The sequence below is a fragment of the Mustela nivalis genome, assembly GCF_964662115.1.
Source record: "Mustela nivalis genome assembly, chromosome: 7".
Classification (NCBI taxonomy): Eukaryota; Metazoa; Chordata; class Mammalia; order Carnivora; family Mustelidae; genus Mustela; species Mustela nivalis.
Genome location: NC_139026.1, coordinates 3,395,851 through 3,420,892, shown reverse-complemented (window position 1 = coordinate 3,420,892; position 25,042 = coordinate 3,395,851). Strand labels below are relative to the sequence as shown.

The window sequence follows — 25,042 nt, the reverse complement described above, 5'->3', positions numbered from 1 at the left end:
TCTCTCACGCCTGGCCAGCCTCATGGACCCAGGGGACTGACCCTTATACCCACTGTTTCTGTAAGATGGGCTCTCAGGCGACAGACCCCTTATCAGATGAGGACACTGAGTCCCAGGAGGACAAGTGGGGAGGCCCCAGCCATCTTCAGGTCTGGGATATCTGATTCTGGGCTGGGGCTGTGTTCAAGTCAAATTAAGAGAAAATGCTAGAATTGCCAGTTGTGCGCATAGATGTAAGAATCCTGTAAGCGCCCTTCCTGGCCCATGTGCTTTCTGACACACTGCTTCTTGCCTCCTTAGTCAGGGGATGAAGACAATCTCCCTGCCGGTGACAACAGAGGCCCTAGGGCCCACATTTGGCCTGGCACAACCCTTCTGGGGATCAATTTGGTGCCTCATGGGGAGGTCCCTCCCTGCATTTCCCGTTTGTACAGCTACTTATGGGACTGGTGTGACCCTGTTGACAAGCCGCTGTCTCTGTGATGGGGCAGGGGCCCGCAGGGACCGCCACTCAGCCAAGGAAAATACTGCTCCGTCTTTAAAAGGGCCATTGGTGGAAGGCGTCAATGACCAAAGGAGAAGCCAGGTCCAGGGACCAAGGCAAGACGCTGGATTGTAGGAGTTCGCCCTCCACGCGGAGGGGGATGCCCCAGGGGAGAGGCCGGGACAGAAACGCAGCCCAGGGAGCACAAGTCCTCTCTGGGTGGGGCGGTTATTGGGGCGACATTTATTCTGATACCGATCACTTAGAGGATTTTAAAAATAAAACGAATAAAAGAAATATAGGGAAGGCAGGAGGGCGGGAGGGCGGGACGGTCACCTAAAAGAGCCCGAGGTCTGGGTCACAGCCCCAGAGGCCGGTGCGCGCGGCGGGGGGCGGGCTGCTGGGCGTTCCCGTGCGGACGCGGCGGGGCTCCTCCCGGGCGCCCGCCCCTCCCGGCCCCCCGCCGAGGGTCACCCGCGCCCAGCCCCGAGGGTCGCCCCCGCCCCCCAGCCCCGTGGGCCGGGCCGGGCGAGCCCGCATTGGCATTCCGCGCCGCGCCGCCGGGTGCGTGCCCGCGCCGTTCCCAGCCCGCCGCGCCGCGCGGGGACAGTGGCGCATTGTTCGCCCGGACACCCCGGGCGGCGCAGCGCCCTCGGGGCTTGGCGCGGCCCTGCCGCGATTTGCATGAGCTCCAGTCACAAAGGTTCAAGGTCAGGAGCGCGGGGCGGCCGAGCCCCGCCCGGCCCAGGCGCTATTCTTCGCCCCGGCGGCGGGAATTCCTCGCCGCCCGCGCCCGGGCCGCCCCTGCGCGTGAATGGCCGAGCGCCGCCGCCGTCTGAGGCGCTTTGTGTCTCGGCCGGGCCAGCTGGGCCCGCGAGGGACGTGCCAGCTCGGCCGGCGGCGCCCCCGCGCCAGCGCCCCTCGCCCATGCTAATCAGCCTGGCAGCGCGTCTGGGCGGGCGGCCCGGCGGGAGCCCCCCATGTTCCCAGCTAGGAGGCCCCCAGCCTTTTCCTGCTGCCAGGAGGTCCCCAAGTCCCCCGCCAGGGGCCCCCCACTCCCATCCCCCTGCCAGGTGCCTTCCACCCCTCCTGCCGAAGAGCCCTCCACGCCTCCTGCCAGGAGCCCCTCCTCTCCAGCTGCCGGAGTCCCCCCAACCCCGTGAGAAAGGCAGGGCCACAGCGCGGTCAGCGATTGGCCAGGGAGCCCGGCCTGGGACCCTGTCCCTGCTGTGACAGGACTCTTGGCGGGGTCCGGAGCAGCCTCTCCGGGCCTCAGTTTCCCCAGAACAGTGGGGCAGGCCACCGGTGCATGGTCTCCAGAGGCCCATCTGGAACTGGGACGTGTCTTCCAGCAGGCCTTCGGGCCGCCCTCGCACCACCTCCGCAGCCCTCCAGCCTGGTGGCCTGGGGACATTCACCCTTCCCTAAATTGCTGTCAGCAGAGATGTGAGGACTCTGAGCCTGACAGCTTGGGGGAGGGGCACTCAGGAGCATCCTTGTCATAGCATGGCATTGTCACCACTCCCCAGGAAGGCCCCACTCACACGGCATCTAATTGTGCCCCACTCAACTGCAAACTTCTTGTGGGTAGAGCTGCTCTATCCCCACAGCTCCCTGGCACCTAGGCCGAACTTACTGATGGCATATGCGGATGAATGAATGCCCGACCCCGTGGATTACACTGTGCCAGGGCCGATGGGGACAGGCAATGGCATTTGGTATTTCTAGTTCTTGGAAAGAGGCACAGAGGGAGAAGCAGGCTTCTCTCGGACCTCTGAGCTCCACTGTCCCCCAGGAAGGCCCTCTGGGAAGGCCCAAAAGTTGTCTCTCTGCTGAAGGCTGCCCCCCAGGGGCACCTGCTGGGAGGTCTAGAGCCTGATGCTACCAAGGACCCTCCCCTTTCTGCAGCATCTATGATCCCACCAGGCACCAGAGGAGGCCTAAAGGATGGGGGGAGAGGGAGCAGCGTGTCCGGGGACAGGGGCTGGTGGGGTGGTGGGGTGAATTTCCATGGAGCTTCTAGCAGCCAAGGCTAAGTTGGGCCTCACTGCCAGTGTAGCCCAGCCATCACAGGCCCAGGAAGGAGGGTCTGGGTGTGTTGGTGGCATAGGGTACCAGAGAGGGGACTCCCATCACCATACAGACCCTTGGGTGGCAGGGAGTCTGCCCTTTGGACTTGAGAGACCCAAGTTCAAACCTCTTCCCTAGCTCTTGCTCACTCTGTGCCCCTGGTGGTCCTTCCTTCCCTCCAAGCCTTATCTACGGGCACAATTACATTTTCCACACTGCTTGGAGAATTACTTAGGACCCTGATGTGACACTCCCTAGTCTCCTGTCTCCCTGGCTTCCGTTTCCCATGGGTCCCTGACCCGGTCTCTGCTCATGGGATCCTACTACTGGGCATTTTTCAACCATCCCAGCACATGAGGCTGCCCTGCAGGGAAGAGCCCCTCCAGCCGGCCACCTCGCCCTGCCTCTCGGTGCACCCCTTGCCCTCTAGCCCAACCTGTCTGCTTTGGTCCGGATACCGCCTCCTCCAAGAGTTGCCCCTAATCCTTTCTCCCTTCCAACCTCCCTCCTCCCACCTGCCTAGACTTTCCATGACGCGCTAAGGAAGGTGACTCCAAACGTAAAAGTAATAGGGAGCCACGGCAGGTTTGAAGCGAGGGGTAGCAATCTGGTGAGTCTCCCTGGTGACCTGGGCAGGGAACGTGCAGAAAGGTGTTCTCAGGAAGACTGGAATCCACAGACTGGTCAAGTGTGAAAGGAGATATGGAGGGCCTACTGAAGATTGCAAACTTGCTATTTTTCCATGTGGAGGGCTTTAGAAAAGTCATTAATTTTAATTTTCTTTTTTTTTAAAGGTTATTTTTAAACCAAGAAAAGTAGGAACACAACCTCAAGATAAAGGCCGTTTCCTCCTGCGGGGCACACATGGGATTTAACTGGCCACATTATCCTCACGTTGTCATTTCATGTGGCAGTAACACACGCGGTCACGGCAGGCCCTCACAGTGGGATCCTCCTGGTGGCATCCCTTCCTCCCCGGACCAGGGGGATCTCCTGATGGGTCCCCTGGCTCCCCTGGGGCCCTCTAACCTGGCAGCTCTCAGAGGCCAACCTGGGGTACCCAGCCAGTCAGTGGGTTGACAGCCGGACCACGAAGAGGGGCCATGGAGGTGGCCTGCAGCTGTGACACAGGTCTCTCAGACCACTAAGATCAAAGAGCCTTTATGAGGAGAAGAGGGAACAGAGCACAGATGATTCTCTCTGTCCCCGTGCTGTGAGTCAGGAATGTGCAAACATAAGTATTCAATGTGCACATGGACAGTCGGCCCTCCTGCCCCAAGCCAGCAGGCTCCGATCACTTAGCGGGGAACAGAGCACAGGCCCAGCACAAGAGCAGGACCTGTATGGAGCCTTGCAGAATGTTCTGGATGGAGACTCACCCTCACTTCCAAGGGCAGGCTGTGCTATGGACATTTTGCTGATTGGAAAGTGGGCATCGTTGGTAATTAGCATCAGAGTCCTGAGCCCCGCCCCAGAGCTGGGAGGCCCTGGGTGATCACAGAAGGCAGCTGGGTATTGACCAGAGAGGGTACCCAGCCAGTGACAGCTCTTGCCTGCAGTCACCCAGCAGGGTTAGAGTAGAAAGACAGTTGCTCCTTTAGGTGACATGGTGAACCTAGGTCGCCTGCCTAGCTTCCCCTTGTTTTTCAATCCTTTGTCAAGAGTAAATGTCAAGCTTCCCTGTTTCCAGATGACGGCGTGTTTGAAACAGGAGGGTCTGAATTAATTTCCAACCAGCGCCTCTCCGAGTATCAGCGCTCATACGCTGTGCCATCCTGGACTTCACACTGGCAACAGGCCCTGGGTTGGGCACTGAAGACAGAAGTCCTTGCTTTCCAGAAACTCACAGCCCAGTGAGGCTCTGGGTCAAGGATATGGAGCTTGTTCCCAAAGGCGGCAAGTGCCAGGTACCCCAGGAGCTGCTTGTCATAGCCAAGGGATGCATCCCAGAGAGCTTCCTGGAGGAAGTGGTAGCTGAGCTGAGCCTTGCACAAGGTACATGCTCCATAACATCAACAGTTGTTGTTATTCACAGTAGGAGTAAGGGGAGCTGCCAGCAAGGCAACTCTGAGTGGAAGACTATCCCCACCATCAGAAAGAGCTGGGAGAAAAGGCGGGCAGTTCTCCGTGGCAGGAGAAGGCGGGGAGGCACGATGGGGGAAGGTGAGACTAGAGAGAGAATCCAGGAACCACCGTAGGTAGCAGAGCACTGAAGGGTTCAAGAAGGCTAGGGATGGCAAGGCACCTGGGTGGCTCAGTTGGTTAAGCATCTGCCCGCAACTTGGGTCATGATCCCAGGGGGCTGGGATCGAGTCCTGTATCCAGGTCCTTGCTCAGCAGGGAGCCTGCTTCTCCCTCTCCCTCTGCCTGCGGCTTGTCCCTCCACCTGCTGCTCTATTTGCTTGTACGTTTTTTCTCTCTCCCTGATAAATAAATAAATAAAATCTTTAAAAAAAAAAAAAAGGGAGGGAGGCTAGCGATGGGTAATGAGGGTTTGGAGAACCATTCCTGCAGTCACCCCGGAGGAGGCAGGCAGCCTGTGGGGAGCCTGTGGCCCTGGGCAGAGGACAGGGGCCTCAGAGGAAGGGTGGCCAGGGCTCTGTAACTCTGGGGGACCTGGTGGCCTGACTCGTAACTGAGATGGGCACCTGCAGATAATGTGCCTCATACCAGCCCCGGGTACTGGGCTAAGCCCCTGTGTGATGGGACCAAGAGCACTGGCCACCAGAGAGTGTATGGGACAGCCTGCTCTGTGGCAGGGGAGGCTGTGGGGTGTTCCCGGTGGTGACCCCTTGATCCAGAAGTCCTGCGGTAAAGCACAGATGTGTCCACGACTGTTGGATGCCACCCACCCTGCCACAGCGAAGTGCCAGGTTGGCCTGGTGGAAAGTCGGGGGTCCTGCCACACCTTGCACCTGGGAAATGGTCCAGGCAGTCCTGGCAGTGCCAGCAAACAGTGCAAAGTGGCATCTGGGGCCAAGTGGGAGTCAAACCTTTGCCAGTCGGGTATCTCGGGTCCAGGATTATGGCCCCACTAGAGCTCAGAACCCAGAGCCTCCCTCCTCCCTGCCCACCTGTCTTTGGAATTTGTTCAGCAAAAGTAAGAAGATGGGGTCCACAGAGGACCCATCCTGGGACAGTGAGGTTCCTGCAGTAATGCGTCTCCTATTGGGTAGAACTAAGACATCTCTAGGCAGAAACCCACCAGCACATACTCATATGCTCCGGGTGCTGGAATAATCCATTCACCTCTCCTAGAGGGCCAATGGGGAATATACACAGGAGCCTTTAAAAAGCAAATCCTCGAAGTGCCTGGGTGGGTCAGTTGGTTAAGCATCCCACTCTTTTTTTTTTTTTTTTAAGATTTTATTTATTTGACAGAGAGAGAAATCACAAGTAGGCAGAGAGGCAGGCAGAGAGAGGAGGAAGCAGGCTCCCTGCAGAGCAGAGAGCCCGATGCAGGGCTCAATCCCAGGACCCTGGAATCATGACCTGAGCTAAAGGCAAAGGCTTTAACCCACTGAGCCACCCAGGCACCCAGCATCCCACTCTAGATGACTCAGGGTCATGAGTTTGAGCTCAGCACTGAGCTCCACAACGGGCATGGAGCCTACTTAAAAAATAAAAAATAAAAAGGCAAATCCTCTGTGACGTTACAGTTCTTCTCTTAGGAGTTCCTAAAGGGGATTTCTGGAAATGCACAAGGAAGATGTTTGTCATAGCACATTTGTAAATCACCTTGGCGGCCAACAGAGAATTAGTTACAGGCGTTATGTACGGGACATCTGAATAACGGATTATTCTGCAAACATTTAAAAGTGGGCTATAGACGTTTATGTAAAGTCAAGGTGAATTGTCCCTTGTGCATCAGTGAAAGTGCAGATAATAAAACATAATACAGGACGACGGTGATTTTAGGTACGGATTATGAATAGAGAAGAAAGCCAGGTCAAACAGACACTCAAAAGTCAGCTGAGGTTTCTTTGAGTTGGGATGCCACACATTTATTTTTTTCTCATGAGTGCTTTTCTGTGTTTGCAAAACAGACAACAGTAAATATGTATGTTTGTAATCAAGACCAAAAGGCATGCACGCGAGTGTGCATATGTGCGTGTGTGCGTGCATGCGTGTGTGTGTTTCAATGGCTCAGAAAGAAAAGTCCAAGTTCAGATAACGATCCACAGTGACTCAATCCTTCCCCAAAGCAGGCTTCTGTCTCCCGGCTTGGAAATTATCATAGAAAATGCTGAATGTGCAAGGCCTGGCTTGGTCCCTGTTTCCCTAGAACAGAGCTCCCCAGAAGGGCTGTCCCTGACAAGGTACCTGGCAGGGTCACCCATGAGGAGATGACCACATGCAAACCTTGTCTTACCCAGGCATCCTTGGAACCAGAATGCAAGAGAGATACATTCCTACTTTCTCCTCCACCCCGAAATATCTTGTGTATGTGTGGGTCTGACTCGTAACATGTATATCACATAAAATTTACCACTCACCATTTCAGTGGCATTAAATACACTCACAATTTGTTGTGGGACCAACACCACCAACCATTCCAGAACGTTCCATCATCCCAAACTGAGACTCTGCACCTATTAAATAAAAACTCCCCATCCTTCTCTCCCGCCCAGACCATGGTAACCACTACTTTCTGTCCCTATGAATTCAACTAGTGTAGGTACCTCACATAAGTGGCCTCATACAGTATTTGTCCTCTTGTGCCTGGCTTATTTCACTGAGCATATAAACTTTCAAAATTAATCCACGCTATAGCAGGTATCAGGCTTCATTCTGTCTTAAGGCTGAGTAACACTCCCTTGTATTTATATACAATGTTTCTCCATTCATCTGATGGATATTTGTTTCCACTTTTCCTCTATTCTCCAAGGAAATGTGGGTGTATAACTATTTGCTAGAGTCCCTGTTTACAGTTCTTCTGGGTGTATACCTAGGAGTGGAATTGCTGGGTCCCCTAATTCTGTTTCATGTCTCAAGGAACCAGCATGCTTTTCTTTATTGCAACTGCACAACTTTACTTTCCTACTAAACATATATATGAGGGCTCCAATTTCTTCACACCTTTACCAATGCAGCTTCTTTTCTTGTTTTTGTTTTGCTTTTTTTTTTAATTTTATTTTTTTAAAGACTGTTATTTATTTATTTGACAGACAGAGATCACAAGTAGGCAGAGAGGCAGGCAGAGAGAGAGAGGAAGGGAAGCAGGCTACCGGCCAAGCAGAGAGCCCGATCCCAGGACCCTGAGATCATGACCTGAGTCAAAGGCAGAGGCTTTAATCCACTGAGCCACGCAGGTGCCCCTGGTTTTGGTTTTTTAATAATAGCCGTCTTACTAAGTGGGAAGTGGCATTTCATTGTGATATTGCTTTTCATTTCCCCAATGATTAGTGATGCTGAGCGTCTTTTCATGCGTTTATCAGTTGTTTGAATATCATCTTTGCAGAAATATCCGTTCAAATCCTTTCACCACTTCTTAACTGGGTTTGTTGCTTTTGAACTGTAGGAGTTGTTTTTAATATATTCTGGATATGAGAATTTATTTATTTATTTATTTATTTATTTTGGTACATAAAGTATCCTTGGGTCATATCCCTTGCTAAAACATTCTTTTACAACTTAATTCTGGAAAACATGTAAAGGAAAAAATATACAAGAAAGATTAGTGATTATAATCTTCCCTTTACCGATTGTGCATCTAGGATCTGTCAGGAGGAATCTTACTGAACTTTGCAGAGATTTAGCCACTTAGTAGTTCATCGTACAAAGAGGAAGCCAGCGATGGAACTGTAAATAATGATGTCTGATCAGAGCATGCAAGTGAAGTGAAATAAGGACTGTCCAACGCAGGGCTGTGTGATTAAAAACCTTGTAGATGGGCACGGGATGTGGGGACATTATCTGAAAGAAGTTTCCAAAACAATGTTTACCCTACAGTCCCAATTACATTTCAAACATAGGTGTAATTCTGCAAAAGCAGGAAGGAAAAATGCCAAAATGTTAGCACTGGTAAGCTCTGTGTGCTGGACTGTCAGGTCACGTTTATTTTCTTTTTTGCATTTTTCAATTCTCCAAATTTTCTGCAAAAACATGTGACTTTTACAATCAGAAAAAAATAGTTACTTTTAAGACATCCATCAGTATGTGTTCAGTGATTTCCCGATCGTGTAAAAATCTATGTATTTACAAAAAAGGAAAAAAATAAAGAAAGAAAGAAAGAAAGAAAGAAAAAAAGAAAGAAAGAAAGAAAGAAAGAAAGAAAAAGCAGCTCTTGGCCATAGTTTGGGCTGTGTGAGATTCTGAAAGTTTTCTCATTTTTTACTTGGGATCTCCTGCATTTTCCAAACTGCCTACTATCTGGTTGTTTTGTTATCTGATTAGGGAGGGAGTTAAAAGACAGAAAATTATTAAACTTTTAAAAATGAAAACTAAAGTAAATGAAAATCAGAATCAGACGAAATCTGGCTGAAACACCTCGGGCACGCCCGCGAAGGCCAGGCCGGGCTGGAGCGCGGGAAGGGCGGGACGCGGAAACCGAATCACCAGCGCAGCCCCGGCCGCTCCAGGCCCCGCCCACGGCTGCGTCAGGCCCCGCCTCAACCCCGCCCACCGGGCTGCGGCGCTACGTTCGCTCGGCCCGCCGGCGGGGCAATCGAACGGGGCCGCCCGGGGGCCCCGCCCCGAGTCTCGTCAAGAGCACGCCTTCGCCCCGCCCTTCCCGCCCCCACCCGCCCCACCCCCACCCCCCACCAACCTCGGCCGAGCCGCCGCGTTCGCGCCTTTGCCCGCCGCGCCTCCTCCTGGGCTTCCGGAGCCGGCCGCGCAGAGGCCCCGCCCCCAGGCCCGTCGGGCTCCGCCGGCCCCGCCCCCTCGCCCCCCGCCCCCTCGCGCAGAGTCCGCGCCGCCTGTCGCTCTGGGGCTGGCTTCCGGAACGGGACGGAAGGGCGGGCGGCGGCCAAGGCCAAGGCCAGGGCCGAGGCCGGCGGAGCCCAGGCCGCCTAGGCCGGGCCGCAGAAGGGCGCGGCTGCTCAGGGAGGGGCCCGCGCGCACTTCCTCCTGTCCTCCTCGTCCCTGCCCCTCCCGCCCTCAGGAGCTGCGGAGGCCGCCGGCCCGGAGCGGGGGGGTGCAGGGTGGGGGGCGGAGATCAAAGGGGGGCGGGACCCCGGGGTCGCGCGCCGCTCGCCGGCCCGGCCCGGAGGGGCAGCGGGCGGATCAAAGCGCGCCGGCCGGGCTGGCCCTGCCGAGCGGCCGGACGCGGCGCCCCTGAGCCTCGGGGTTGGCGCTCCGCCTGCCTGCAGGGTGGAGGTCGGGCCCGGGGGGGCGCTCGGCCCTGCCCCGCCGGCCGCCACTCCGGGCTGAGCTGGGAAGGCGGATGCCGCAGCTGCAGTGCCGCTGCGGGGTTCGACGGCCCCGGCACCTAGCAGCCGCTGTCCAGTGTTGCAAACCACGTCGCCCCCAGGCGGGGGGTGCACATGCCTTTATGGCATCTCAGGACTCCGCACTGCGCCGGGAAGCGCCGCCCTCGTCCGCCCCAGCCGGCGGGGGCGGGGGGACCGGGACCGGACGGGGGCCCCGCCGGAGCCTGGGCACAGCCGGCATTTGGACCAGACCTCCGATCCTGCATCTCAGGCGTTCACGCTCTGCAAACCCGGCCGTGATAGCAGTGGCCGGCTCTGGTCCTTCCCGTAGCCCCTGCGGCCTCACCCCCAGCAGGAAGCGCCACCAGCCCACAGGGGAGCCGCACTCCCCGCTCTGACGGGGCCGGGCACCCGGGAGCTCTGCCCCAGGAGCCTGGAGATCTTGTGCCAAGTAAAAACCCACCTGCCAAACGCGGGGTCTTTTCGTCCAGGCGACGGGAAAAGACATCCTCCGCGCAGAGAGGGTGTGGGAAAGTAGGTGATTCCAGGACGGCTGGTGTGTTGGTGCAAGTCAGACGAGCCCATGGCACCAGGCTGGGGAATGGGGAGAGCACCCCGGGATAGTCGCGCACAGCCACAGACTCCACGGTGAAGAAAACAAAGCCCCAGTTCTTCCACCGCGGCTTGCCTCTCCCTCCACCCACTGCTCTCCCTGGGAGACTCTGAGGGGGCATTTTGGCTTTCCACATGGCTCCCCAGGGTGGCATAGGAAGGTCACGTGGCGCTGCAGGTTGGCAGCACATAGGACACAGGGGCCCCAGCCCAGGCCAGCTCAAGGCCCAGCGCGGTGTGCCTGCAGCCATCCAGATTTTTCAGCCTCGAAATGTAGCTCAGAAAGGAAGCTGCACATTTGATTTTTTTTTTCTTTTGGCTCCATATTAAAGAACAAAGTATGGAACTGGACAGGCCCCTCTGTAAACAGAAAACATGTTTTCTGAGAGAATGGGACCTTCCTTTCCTGATCTCTTCCTTCATGGACAAAGACCTCCTTAGCCCTCTGGGCCTTCAGGATTAGAGAGGCCTCAGACCCAGGGCTGAGAGGAGGTGATTCTTCTTTGCCCTGACTCCCGGAACAACACCCACATTCTTAAATAGGGGCAGGAATGGGGTGTTTGTGGGCCTGGAGTGTGGTCCCAGAAAGGAAGTCCCTTGGGGACCTGAACAGGATTTAGGGAGGAAAAGGGAGAATCTGTTTGGATCATTTACATCCTTCAAGCACTTGAGAATCATCTCGGGGTCTACTTGAACTTGCTTTGGATGAACATGCATTTCTTGGGGTCTGCTAGCCCCACACAGGGGCAGAGACTTCTAACATCGAAGAGCAGCCGTGCCCTTATGTCTGCAAAGAGTAGGCATGCTGAGACTCTTGCCCGCTGCTGTGTGAACTTGGGCAAGTTTCTTAACCTCTCTGAGTCTTGGGTTTCACATCTGTAAAATGGGGGTGACAATATTTGCTCATCCAGGATTAAATAAATTAATGGGTATGGCCTGGTTGGACACCTAGGAGCCAATTAATAAGTGAACAATGTCAAACTTTGTATCAGTTTCCATGCTGAGCTATTTCCATGCCCCCAGAGTAACCTTAGAGCCCTCTACAAGTATATAGGATGCCTGGGCTCCTAGGAGCATGTCCACATCCCTTGTCCTCTGCCGGGCACTGGCTGAGCACCAGGCCTCAGCCACCTGCAGACTGGCTATGCCACTTAATGGATCATCACTTTGAATCCGCCCAGCAGCCTGATCTCAGTCCTCAAGGGGAGATTGAATTTTGGGAAATAACCAGACGTCCTTTGGGCCAAGTCTGCTGAGTAGATGCACGCAAGCCAAGCCCTGTCTCAGGCCACAATGTGCTTTGGACTGTAGTAAAGTCAGGAGCCCCTGTGGCTCTGGAGTGAAGGCAGTGCGGATGGAAAATCTGGATTGGATCGTCTGGACTGGCCACCACTGACACTGGCGGGTATAGACCGCCAGTGAGCCTGAGTGTGAGCAAACACAGAGATAGTCACACACACCCAAGCTGCATAGATGAGCCAAATCAAAGCCAGACTAATTAACATGAGGCTGCCTTTCATCTCAGCCCACAGTTTGATTTTCACGAAAATCTTTGTGGGAAAATTCCAGCGTTCCTGATATAGGGGAATGGAAGCATACAGGACTTAGAGGTTGGGGTTCCCTCCCAGTTCTGTCCCTAACCGGCCATGTGGCCTCTGCAGCCCTCTGTTGTCCCATCTGAGCAGTGGGGATCGTGAAGCCTGTCCTTAATATGAGAAGCAAGTGGGGAAGAAATGGATGTGAACTTGGCTGGAAATCCCGGCCACCTGTGTGATGGGTCTTAAGGACATGGACAACCTTGGACCCAACACTCCACTTCTGGGAATTTATCCTCAGGGAAATCCGCACAGCCATACATTAAAATGTCCGGGTAAAGGTGTTCCCAGCAGTGTTACTGTAATAGCAAAAACTTTAAAGAGACTGTACATCTGGCAATAGGGGGAGAATGGACTATTCTGCGGCTCTCAGGGGGCTCCAGGCAGGAGATACACAGGCCGTGCCCACACGGTGCTAGTGACACTGCCCATTAAAATTCTTAAAAAAATAAATCGATCAGCATTCACAAAGCTCACTTCACAATAGCCAAAACATCAGAGAAAAACAGTTGTCCTCCAAGACCTGGGTGGGCATATATATAATGGAATGCCATAAAACAGGAAGTGCAAGCATGAGCTGTGGATGAACTCCGTGACATAGATGAAGGTCAAGTGTGCTGAGCAGGAGTTCATGTCTATGGGGCACCTGGCTGGCTCAGTTGGTAGAGCGTGATCTCAGGGCTGTGAGTTCAAGACCCATGTTGGGTACAGAGCTTACTTAAAGATAAATAAAGTCCTTTTTAAAAAATATTTAATTAGTTTATTTATTTGAAGAGAGAGAGAGAGCATGAGCTGGGAGAGATGCAGAGGGAGAGGGAGAAGCAGACTCCCCGCTGAGCTGGGAGCGGGACCCAGGACTCAATCCAGGGACTCTGGGGTCCGGACCTGAGCCAAAGGCAGACACTTAACCAATTGAGCCACCCAGGTGCCCCCAAATATTTGTTTTGTTTTAATATTTTATTTATTCATTAGAGAGATCGCAAAAAAGAGAGCTAGCGCAAGGGAGGAGCAAATCAAGAGGGAGAAGCAGACTCCCTCCTCCCAGGAGGAGGCTCCATTGCAGGACCCTGAGATCACGACCTGAGCTGAAGGCCTGGGGTTAGGGTCTCAGGGTTATGAGGTAAGCCCCACATGGGGCTCCATGCTGGGTGTGGAGCCTGCTTGGGATTCTTTCGCTCCCTCTCCCACTGCCCCTCCCTCACAAAAAATTAAAATCTTTTTTTTAAAAAGAGCTCATACTCTATATTCCCATTTATATAAATGAATCTATAGTGATATGAATCAGATAGGTGGTAACCTGGGGCCTAGGAGGCAGGGCTGCCTACAAGTTGGGACCAGGGGACATTTTGCGGTGACAGTGTTTTCTCTCTTGACTGTGATGCTGGGGACGTGGGTGAATACCTTTGTCCAAACTCATCGAACTGAACACGTGAATGGGATCTCACTGAAAGGAACTTGTACCCCAGTAAAGTTAATTTTAAAATGATTAGTATTTATTTTCCAATTCCTAGAGAGATTAATATTTAATGACATGAAATGCCCACAACATAGTAAACAAAAAAACTTCTGAAATGACCTTAGAGCATAATCACACACACATATATCAGCACATCTAGGGAGCCGGCTCAGAGAGTTTTCCAGAAGGACTTTCAACAAAATGTACCTAGTAATTAATTCAGGGGTAATTTCTGTTTTCTATCTTGTGCTTTTCCTGTATTTCCAAATTTTCTGTAACAAACACTTTCCTTTTCATAAACACATTAAATAAGAACAAACATACCTCTTTTCCCTATTTCCTGCTGTAGCGGCCCAGGGACATGGGGCTGGGCCCTAGGACAGATGGTGAGGACAAGCCTGCTGGGTGAAGGGGGATCCCCTGGGAGGTGGTAGCCGACAATTAGGGGTGCGAGGGGCGGGGCCCCCTTCCCCGGTCCTTTGGCCCAGTTTCTGTGCTGCATTAGTCTCCAGGGCTGCCATGCCCACTGGCGCCACCGGTATAGGGAGGACCATTATCCTTGTGTTGGCTCCGGTGGCCTGGAAGCCAGCCGCTCCCATCTGGGGTGCCAGGGCCCTATGGCTTCTCTCCTGAATGAGCTTTTCTCCTGTGCTGCCTTGAGCAAGGGGTGGGGGACAGAAGACCCTTGCCACCCCTTCCAGCCCCCGGCCCTGGGAGGTTGGGGATATCGTTTACCATAATCCAAACTGGGGAAACCAAGAGGATAAGTAGCAGATTGCCTGCCATCACTCAGCCGGTACCTGGCGGGGCTCAGACTTGACCCCACCCAGCGCTGGATTCTCACTGGATTCAAGCTTCTTTTCCCAGGAGCTTCTGGGCCCCAAATAGCTCATTAATGCAGTGGGTTTGGGGACCTGGGGCTGTGTATCTCCCGTGCCGTTGTCTGCTCTGGGTTCCTGTACGATTTACAGTCTTCTACACAGTCAGCGGACCGGTCCGCTGGGCTCACAAAGGTTCTGAGGAGGAGGCCTGATCGATCCGGTTTCACCCCCCCCCCCACCGTTAGCAGATTCTATAACAGACTGTGGAAATTAAAAATAAGAGCCTGAAACTGTTAAAAAAAAATTTTTTTTTTTAACCAAATCTCAAATGGGAAAGATGAGGCAACAGCAGGTTAAGGACACTTTGTGATGTTGTGTTTTTATCACTCGGCACCTTCCCGACTATAAATGTGCTGGCGGATGGTCCTTGTGAACGGGGGGGGGGGGGGGGGGGGGGGGGGGTCGTTATACCTGCGTTGAGGCTGGGGCTTAGCATCAGCTCATGTGGGGTGGGGGTGGGGGGGTCCTTGGTCCTGCTCTGATGCTCCTTCAGGGTTTCCAGTAAAAATCAGTTGATGAGGTAAAAGAAAGAAATTCTAACAAATGTAAGGTACTTGTGTGTCTATTTATAGAACTGTAAAGAAATTAACTGTAAAGTGAGTGGCCAAAGGCTTTAGAGTAAAAGGACCAGGAAGGAAGGAAAAGTCCCTCCTCCCTTCCTTCCTTCCTTCCCTGTATGTTCTTTAAACTTTCTGTAACAGTTGTAATTTTTTTTAAAAGATTTTATTTTATTTTTTTTTTTAACTGATCTCTACAACGTGACTTGGGGCTCGAACTCATGACCCCGAGATCAAGAGTCTTCTGCTCCACCGACTGAGCCAGCCAGGGGCCCTGACAGTTGTATTACTTTCATAACAAGAAGAAATAAAGGAGGTAGAATACGATTATATTAAAAGCGGCGGGACTGCCCCTGAGCCTTCCCATCAGATGATAACCATGACGATCAAGGACACTTTGGCTCCAGTACCTGCTCCGTACCAGATCTCCTGCTACCCTCTGCCACCATCCTGGCTCCTCAGAACCACCTGCAGGTGGGAGCTGTCCACCCCCCCCCCCCCCACCGAGCCCAGGGGACCGAGGCCCTGCCGGAGAGGCTGGAGGCTGAAGGCTGAAGGGGATGATTCTGATGCTCAGAACCGTACTCTTTCCCTAATGGCTTCCTGCCTCTTCAAGGTGAAGATTTTTCCTAAATACAATGATCTTGGATGAGAACATTTTTGTCCTGTTGACAGACAATCTGGAATGACTTCTGTAAACAGAATTTAGTAAAAGAAATATAAAAGTCAGTTAGTTTTGTTTTTTGTTTCTGTATTCATTTTGTTTACTTTCTGACACTGTCCACCAGTGGCCAAACTAAAGATCAGCTCCATCATGTTCAGAGCCTAGGACCCTCGGGGCCCCTTATTCAAAAGGGATTCCGAGGGGCGCCTGGGTGGCTCAGTGGATTAAAGCCCCTGCCTTTGGCTCCGGTCATGCCCGCATCGTGCTCTCTGCTCAGCAGGGAGCCTGCTTCCTCCTCTCTCTCTCTGCCTGCCTCTCTGCCTACTTGTAATCTCTGTCTGTTAAAGAAATAAATAAAATCTTAAAAAAAAAAAAAGGATTCTGAATTTTACAATGAGGTCTTTTTGTAAAATTCAGAATCCTAGAGTACCTGCCTAGAGTACCTGCACCGTCCACAGGCCCCCAAAGCCTGCCCCAACAAAGTCTGGACAGGTTTCTATGGAGCTACAGGGACATCCTCTCTGGGGGCAAAGCAAGCACCAGACACATGCCTTCGAGCTTCAGGAAGATATGTAGTCCCTGATACATTGTCCAGTCCCGGAAATACAAAGTAAGGAGAAGAGAGGGACAAGGGACACCAGGGACAACTCCAGGAGAGAAACCCCCTCCCCACCACCCAAGGGGAAAAGCTGGGTCCCTGCACAAGGAGTTTTCCTGTAAAGCAAAGGATACCTACTGCCTGTTCTTGTGAAACATCCCACCCTGCCCCAGAGCCTTGATAGAATTTCAGTGGCTTTGCTGGAGTCATTTGCTGGAGGCTTTGCTGTGTGGCTGGCCAGCCTCGGTCTTGGAGAGAAATGAGCTCAGACCAATGCTCATGCTTGCTCCAACAAAGACACAATGAGAAACTCCATCGCACCTGCTTTGGGAAAGGATCTCAGTCTTCACCGGCAGGTGGATTCCACCCCCCACCCCCAGATGAGGCCTGAGGGTACTAGGGACAGACTGGACACCTCTGCATGTCAGTTGAGGACGATCTGTGGCTCTGAAGACAGGCTGCACAACGCCACTCCAGCCAGACGCACACACAATATGCCGCTTTCACCACGCTCGTATCCTCAGCCCCATGTCGGGTTCTGGCAGTTTCCAGGTGGATGGACAGCAGCAGCCCCTGCTGTGAACAGTGTGTGAGAATGCAGGATCAGCTACAGCAAGGGTCACGACAGAGAAGTCCCTGGGAGGGAAGAGAGGCTCCAGCCCTGTGAGGCCCCGTCCACTTTCACAGGACCACAGACAACATACTCCTCCCCCGGCCCTGCTCTCTACAGACCCCTTGCTCATTTTTCTTTAACAAACAATCCACCCCACTTCTGCCAGCTTTCCATAGCACTCTGGAGTAGCAGGCCTGTGACAGAATATTTTCTCCATGAGCATGTCTTGCAAGGAGGGACAGACAAACGGTAAGCTGGGCAGCTGCAGGGACATCCCAAGGCAGATTGGCAGCTGCTCTGTGCCCCTCAGCTTCTGTTCCAGTGCTCACAGGGCCCTCGAAGGGAGTAGGCTTGGTCAGTGCACAGGTTCCCAGGCGTGGGGCCACTCAGCTGCCTTCCCCAGACCAGATGGGTCCCCAGGACCCTGCTTGGGACGGTTCCAAGCCACGCAGAGCAAGAGGGCAGAAAATGGAGGACCACAGCCAAGAAGCAGCGAGAAGAGCAGGGGGGGCTCCCAGGTCAGCTCAAGGCCTTGCGCAAGAAACACCTGCCTGCGGGGCTAGGCTCCCACATCCACTGCCAATGCCGACTGGGAGCAGGCGGGCCTCTCCCAGGTCCTCTCCTGGACACCACGGGTCCCAACTGTCCCTCCGTTCTTAGAAACGCATGGTGGCTGACCCAAGCCCTCTGCTGGGGGGACAAGACTAGACAGAGCTCAGGGGCTTGCTGATACCCTGGGGACAGCCTCCTAGTGACACTCCCTTCCAGGAAGCACGCTGGGCCTGTCTCTCCCCAGACTTGCCCAAGGCGCTTTGGAGCGGGTTGTAGCAGTGGGACCAGGGAGGGTAGAGGAGCCCCCTCCAGAGTTGAGGGGTGGGTGTTTACCCCTAAAGAAAAAGCAACCCCAAACAGCTACTGGGCGGAATTTCAGGTTGTGGGATTTCTAAGTAGCCAGCCCCCTCTCCACCCTTTTCCTTTCTTTCCTCCCCTCTCGGGCCTGCTTTCCCTCTTTGTTGCCAAGCTCAGACGTCGCTGCTGAAACCGAGCCCAGCGTCCGCAAAGCCCGGAAACTTCCAGCTCCGCGACTAGGCAGAAAGTTGGGGTCGCAAGGCCAGGGTGACGGCGGCGCCCCAAAGGCCCCGCTCGGCGGTGACCGGGGGCGCCGCCTCTCGCGGCCTCGTTCCGCTTGGCCGCGCCGAGACCTCGGAGAGTCCAAGGGCCGGACGTGAACTTGACCGCGGGGGCTCCCCGGGATGACCTGGTAAGCGCGCCCGCTCTCCCGCCCCCACGCCCCTCCCCCGAGGCGCGCTGCGGCCGGCCGGGTCGAGAGCGCGGCTGCGGGGGCCAGGGTCCCCGGCCGGGGGGTCCAGGGACCCGGGGAGGCCGAGAGCCGGGGCCCGGGTCTCCGTCCGGGAGGGGGCGCCGCCGCGGCCGCCATAGGAGCGCACCGGGAGCCGCGGCCCTCCGAGGCCCCCCGAGGTGTGCCCTCCCGGCCTCCTCCCCAGCAAGGCCTCGGGACGTTCGGAAGGAATCTTTCCCGACATGTTCCCTCCCCCGGCTGCTGGGTCTGGGCGGCGGCCATCCCGGCTCTTAAAGGGGAAAGAAGACCACTCTGGCTTTTTCTCTCCTTTGCTTTCTAGCGTGCTCGGCCCCCAGGAGAAGAGAAGGAAGGTGGGGGCGGGGGGCAGGGATCCAGTCTACCTCTCAGGTGTGAACGCGGGCGGGGGCCTGCCTGGGGGCTCCACACTCAGATGAGGGCCTGCCAAGAAGAGGGACCCGCAGCAGTTCCGGGAGAGGCAGGCCCTGCCACAGGAGTGGGTCCTGGGGGATCCCCGGGGGATACGGCTCCTGACCCACTCCAGTGGCCTGAGCAGTGGCCCCGCCCTCTCCTGTGTGACCCCTCCCCCTGAGCGGGACCCCCAGCCACCACCTCCCTATCAGCTCTGCCCTGGGCTCCTTGTGCCTGGGTAGCCACCGTGTCCGATGGTGGGTTCGAAACATGACAGCTGTGCTCAGGGCCTGTGTAAGACAGGGAGTCTGGCCCCGTGGGACCTTGTCTCTGGCCTCTCCTCCACCCCATGGTCTTTGCCCACAAGCCCGTTCCAGCAGCCGCTCCAGCCCATTCCTCCACACCTGTCCTTTTGCTGCAGACAGGCCTGTGAGTGTCCTGATCCCTAAGGGGCACCTTCAGGATAGGGAAGCAGAGCTTGAAAATGTCGGAGTTCTTCCCTGGGTCTGGGCCTGGAGTTTGACTCAGTGCTCCCCAGCCACAGCAGGGACTGTCTGCGTGGCTTTGCTCTAGGCAGTGGCCTGGTCCCTAACCTTCTAGAGAGCACTGTTAACCTCATCTCCATTCCCAGGGCTCCGGGAGCCCAAAGTCCTTGTGAGAGGCTGCAGGGGCGGTGGGTAGGAGGGTTCATGCCGGATTGAGAAGGTCCGGGCCAGCTGGGTTTGGGCAGGTCACCACCCTCAGTGCCCTGGACGTGCCAGCAGCGGCCTCGAATGGGCAGCCTGCAGGGTTCAGGAAGACCAGGTGGGGCACTGTGAAGAATTTTCAGGCATGGGGGGGAACAGAGACTCCAGGCCTGCCAGTTGCTGCCAAGAGGGTCAAGGCCTCGGGTGCCAGAGCCTCGGACTTTTTGGGAGAAGGAAGTCCATGTTTGTGCATGGAATGTCCAAAATTTGAAAATATCACATATCCTGGGTTGAACCCAGCCTGCAGACCCCACTCTGCAACCCCTTGAACACCTGAGCTAGTTAGTGCTACATGGAAGAAGGATTCCCAGGGACCCCAGCCCCAGCCCAGTATCTGATGACGAAGCCCCATAGATCTGGAGAGCAGGTGGGAGAGTCAGTCTGCACCCCGCTTAGCCCACATCTCAGGGAAGTCGAGGCCTGAGTGCTCTGGACAATGGGGCCGGTTTGCCTCTTTCAGATCAGATCTGGTTCACTGAGCTGATGTGGAGTTAAAATCGCCCCTTAAACCAGGTAATAGAACTACGCCATCCCCAAATCCTCTGAGGAGCCTCTGTGCCCACTCAGGCAGTGCCCGCCAAGTGTTCTGTGCAACAAAGCCACGCAGGGCAAGATGCAGAAAGCGAACTTGAACTTGAACTTTCTTCCTGTCCCAGGTGGTAGAGCAACCTCCAGGTATGAAAGCCTGGGTCTGTTGCTGCCCAGAAGGGCCGGATACAGAGAGCCAGGCCTGTTTCTGAACCCCAGCACTGCCTCATGCTGCGTGGAGGCGCTGGGAGACTGACCTCGTGTCCCCTGTCTTCAGCTTCCCCCGCACCCCTACAGCCTACAGCCCTGCCTACAGTGCCTACAGCCCTGGGCTGAGCACTGGGGATCAAGAGGCGGTTCTGACACTGGCTGTACCTTGAGAAGCTGCTTGCTGGCTGCCCCGCGCAATCTTAGCACCGGGGGAGGTTCTCTGGGCTAACTCCCATCCAGGGAAAGTGTTTTGTGCACAATGCTTCTGCTGGTGGCCTTGCAGCCTTTGTTGAATGCCCCCAGAGATGAGCAGCTCACCACCTCTCTGGTGGTGTTTCTTGTAGGTACCCCTGAAACTTTACTGTCAGGACCAAGGTCTGAGGCACCTGGTTTTATGGAGAAAATACACACCTGGTAAGAAGGTCCTAAAAAATTGGCGAGGTGTTGATTTTAGTCTCCAGAGGAAGCCCTGCAAGGGATGGACGTGTGTTTCCCACTTTGTGGGAATTGGCCTATGTAGCAAGGAGAAGACGAGGAGTCGCTGAGTGGGGAGATTAAGCAAACATGGTACAAGAGGCTGGCCGCCTCACTCAGGAAACTCGAGAGCGAAGTCGAGGCATCCAGAGGCCTTGGGTTCCTTTGGCAGGACGGGCTGCATAATTTGCGGAGCGTGGGGCAGAATTAAAACGCGGGGTCCTCATTCAAAACGAGGAAGAGTTTCAAGATGGTGACCACAAAGGATTAAGCTAAGTGTGGGCCCCTATGAGCACGGGGCCTTCCTGAGCGTGGGCTCTTTGTGGCAGAGAGGTCACAACCCACAAAGCTGGTTGAGCACCGGCATGTACCTAAGCAGGGTGCCGAGGCCCAAGGGGACCCATGGGCAGCCTCCTGGAGGGAGCACGACTCCCCTCCTTCACTGGGTGTCTTCCGTCACTGGGGTTGCATGCTAATTCTAGAACACTTCCAGTCCTCACAAAAGAAGAGAAATATTTCCAATCACCCATAAAACCACCAGAGATAGCCAGTGGGAGCACTTTGCCCATCTTCAAACTTGGGTGTTTTGAAACAAAATCGCCATCTGAGCTTCTTATTAGAATACGTATCGTTTTATCTTCTGTTTGTTTTACCAAACTTTTTTCACTGCCTCTTCCTAAGTCAGACGCTGCTGTTCTGCCGGTCGATTTTTAATGGCTAATGTTTCATGGGCACAGCTTTTTAACAATCCCCATCATTGGACACAGGTGATTCCCCGCTCTGTTATACACAGCTTTGAGGAACGCGTGTGTGCACACATCTGCACATTTCCGAGGGGAGTGTTTCCAGAAGTTTCCAGAAGCCTCTTGGGGTGTCTCTGAAATTTCACCTTGGCCAGGGCCCGAGCTGCCATCCCCCTCGCGGTGGCACTGCTGAGGGGACAGCCCTGCCTGGCATCTTAGTTGTTCTTTTTAGAGAGAACCCAGTCGTCCCGCAGCTGACTTGCCTGGGCAGTGCTGGGCCCCCAGGGCACATGCAGCAACACCTGGTCGCCTTCACGGCCACCGCATGAGGGCCTGGAATCGGCCCTTTTTACAGATGAAGACCCCGGGCCCAGTGACGGGAAACACTGACCCAAAGACTTCCTGCCTGATCTATTGCAAGAAGGACATATTGATGGTAACGAAGCAGAAGATGGCCCCTCTCCGCCCCGAACTGTGGACAGGATTTCGGGGTCTGGGCTGCCTCAGTCACGAAGCCTGAAGGCTGGGGTTGGAATAGATCTTGCTTCGCATGGCGCCCACTCTTGGGCAAGGCTCAGTCAACGGTGGTGTGGAGAAGCAGGAAGAGGAGGAGGTGGGGGAGGGGAGGAGGAGGACAGGGAGGGAGAGCAGAAGCCAGGAGGTGAGGTTCGAGCCCCTTTAGGACAGGAGGGCTCCGCAGGTCATCTGATCCCTGGACGAAGCCTCCTGAGGGCAGGGATGAAGTGTCCTAGCTACAACCCAGCACGCCCCACTGCCGATGAGCCCCATATGTGGAGTGACTCGTAGTCAGGCCGCACCCCCAGTCTCCGTCAGAAGCATCTGGACGTGTGGGGGAGGGAGGAAGGTGGTGTGTTAGTCTCCGACTGCTGCCATAAGAAAGTCCCCTGATGGGATGCCTCACAGGTTGCAAGTTCATTATCCTGCAGTGGTGGAGGCTGAAGTCTGAAATGACTGGAAGGGCTAAAGTCAAGGGTTTGGTAGGGCTGGTTCCATCACGAGGCTCCCGGAGAGAATCCTTTTCTTGGCCTTTTCCAGCTTCTAGAGGCACCCACTTTCCTTGGCTTCTAGCCCCTTCCTCCATCTTCAAAGAAAGACATTGTATCTCTCTTTCTCTGACCCCTGCTGGGCCAGGATCTCCATTTTTAAGGGTTTATGTCATTAGATTGGACCCAAGTGGATAATCCACGATGCTGTCCCAGCTCTAGGCCCTTAACTTCACCCCTCCCCCCGCAGCCTGGGTTCGGACTGTTCTGGGTTGACACAGATTCCTGCCAGAGGTCCTACTGGCTGCACCCTTCGCCTATGGCAAGGACAAAGGTTCTGGGAGCTCAGGCAGGTCCTCTGCTCAATCAGGAGCTGCTTTTCCCCACCCCAACCCACAGGGCTGGCAGGAAGAGTGGGCACTATTATCCCTATTTTACAGTGGGCAAACTGAGACCCGGAGTGGCTACATAAGATGCTTAAGGCCCTACAGCTGCCAAGAGGCAGGGCTGACCCTCAGTAATGGCTAGACCCTAAATCCAGGTCTCCTCAGGGTCTGCCTCTAGGAATACAGACTTCCCTGGCTTTCACGGAACCCCAGCCCTTGATTTTTTCCAGAAGGGTGGTGGGCCTTCTTGTCCCTTTCCCAGAACAGGCAGGCTGCTCTCATGGACAGAAAGGCCTCAGGGCAGCCCCTTGGCAAAGGGGGCACTTGTGTGAGCGTGGGGGGATCTGGGAGCCTCCCCCGGCGGCAGGGCCTCATTGCATTGTGAGGATGAGTAGGGTAAAGGTCTGGATGGCAAAAGATGGGTCTCTCTGTCCTGGCTGGAAGGGCTGCAGCTCTCCCTGGTCCTAGCAAGGGCTTGCCAGACATCTCACAAGGTGCCGGCCCAAGCAATGAGCAACTCAGAGCTGCTCTGAATAAGAATGGAAGGAAGGGAACGTTCCCAGGGCAGCGTCTGAAGCTGGGGTAGCCCTCCAGACACAAAGGCAGGCCCCGGTGTGCACCCCAAGGCCGGGAGTGCACGGAGGGCAGGGGCAGCCTTCCCTCCAGGCCGCCTGCTGGAGCCAGTCCCACCAGGGGCCTGGGCCTGGCACGGGAGGGGTTAAGCTGCTGCGGGCACCTTGGCACACGGAGCTGCCCAGAATGTCCGGCTCTCCACCCCCACGGCTTTTCTTCCTTTTTGCCTTTTTCCTTCTTAATTAATCATACGCTGCTGCCCAATTTAAATATGGAAATGCCCGGGCCCCGGCGATGCAATTGCTCCCGAGGCCAGGCGGGCTGTCCGGCCCGGGCGCGGGGCTCATCGCGGCGTCGCCTCCTGTCTGGGGTGTGTGAAATTATGCGCACAAAAGGCGTCTCCTTATCTGAGTGTGTGAACTAAATAAATAAATAAGGGCTTTTGTTTGTTCGCCGGCTCCCGCACATGACTGTTTTGACTAAACCGCCCGTGTTGTCTGTGCCTTTATGGGCCTCGGGAGAGGGGCCGGGGGCGGGGGCGGGGGCCGCCGGGCATCTGGGCCTCTCCCTCCGCGGGCACCGCCGGGGCCCGCACCCCTCCCCGCACACACCCTCGCCGGAAGGTTCCCCTGCCCGGGCCGGGCTCCCAGCCGCTGGCCCCGTGCCAGGCTCGCCGCCGAGTGCGGGCAGCGGGGTGGGGCGAGCGGAGGCGGCGCCGAGGACGTGGCCGGGCGCCCCGGGCGCGAGCCGGACCCAGGCCCCCGGAAGGTGAGGGCACCCCGGGTGGGCGCAGGGTGGGCACTGGGCGGCGGGGGCCGAGTGGGCCGCAGGGGGGGCGGGGGAGGGGGCTGGAGAGCGGCCGGGGGGGGGCGGGGTGGCACAAAGCCGGGCAGTGCCAGGCGACGCCGCGGCTGCCCCGGCCTCCTCCCTCCTCTCTCCCTCCCTGCGGGCCGCTCGGCGGGGAGGCCGCGCGTGTGCACCGGCCGGGCCGGCGTGGCCGTGGCGGAGGAAGGCCGCGTGCGCGAGGCGGGGCCCCGGGCTGTCAAGGAGAAAAACATCCCAAGGCCTGCGAATTGCTGCTCTCAGCTTTTTTCTCCCCCTCCTCCTGCTTGGGAGGGGAAAAAAAAAAAAAGCAGCGCTTCCTCTGGAGGCGGATGCAAAAAGGATGCAGACTTTTAACCATCTCCTGCACCCGGGCCCTCCTTGCACTGGGGCCTCGAGGGAGGGCGGAATGGGAGGGCGCCCCGCGCCGTTTGCTGGGAGACGTTGTTAAGACAGGCCGCCTGGGCATCCCCGGCCAGCAGCTGGGCCCCAGGCTGCGGTGCTGCTCCGGTATGAGGGCCGCAGGCCATGGGGCACGTGGTGGGCCCCGCGGGCAGGCCCAGGGGCCTCCGATGCCGCCCTCGCCTGGACTTGGTGGCTAAATGGCTTTGTCTCTCGGTGTTGAGCCGGGGTGTCCCTGCACAGTGCTGGGGGCATCGTGTCTTGGTTTTTCGCTGACTTGGGGCTTTCAGCCATTCTTGGATCCTGGACCTGTCTCATGACCAACTTTTGTGTTTAAAAAACAATCTGGAAAGTTTTCTGGCGTTGGGTGGGGGCTTCACACACTGTCCGTTCTGGGCAGGACTTGAGGAAGGGATTCTAGGGTGAGGGAGGCGATCCGGCCCCGGAGAAGCAGCGGGCTGGCACCCAGTGCAGAAGGAGCATGAGTATGCGAGGCGGGCCGGTCGCAGGAGCCCGGTGGGA

At 55.8% G+C, this 25,042-nt stretch overlaps 1 long non-coding RNA gene across 1 annotated transcript; it reads right to left on the bottom strand.

The window, feature by feature from the left end:
• Positions 1–15,758: 15,758 nt before the first annotated feature.
• On the bottom strand, positions 15,759–16,866 carry LOC309869110. The gene is made up of 2 exons (XR_014313994.1): positions 16,706–16,866; positions 15,759–16,611 (listed from the first exon to the last, which is right to left on the bottom strand). It is a non-coding gene; the product is annotated as an uncharacterized lncRNA (long non-coding RNA).
• Between the last annotated feature and the right edge of the window lie 8,176 nt (positions 16,867–25,042).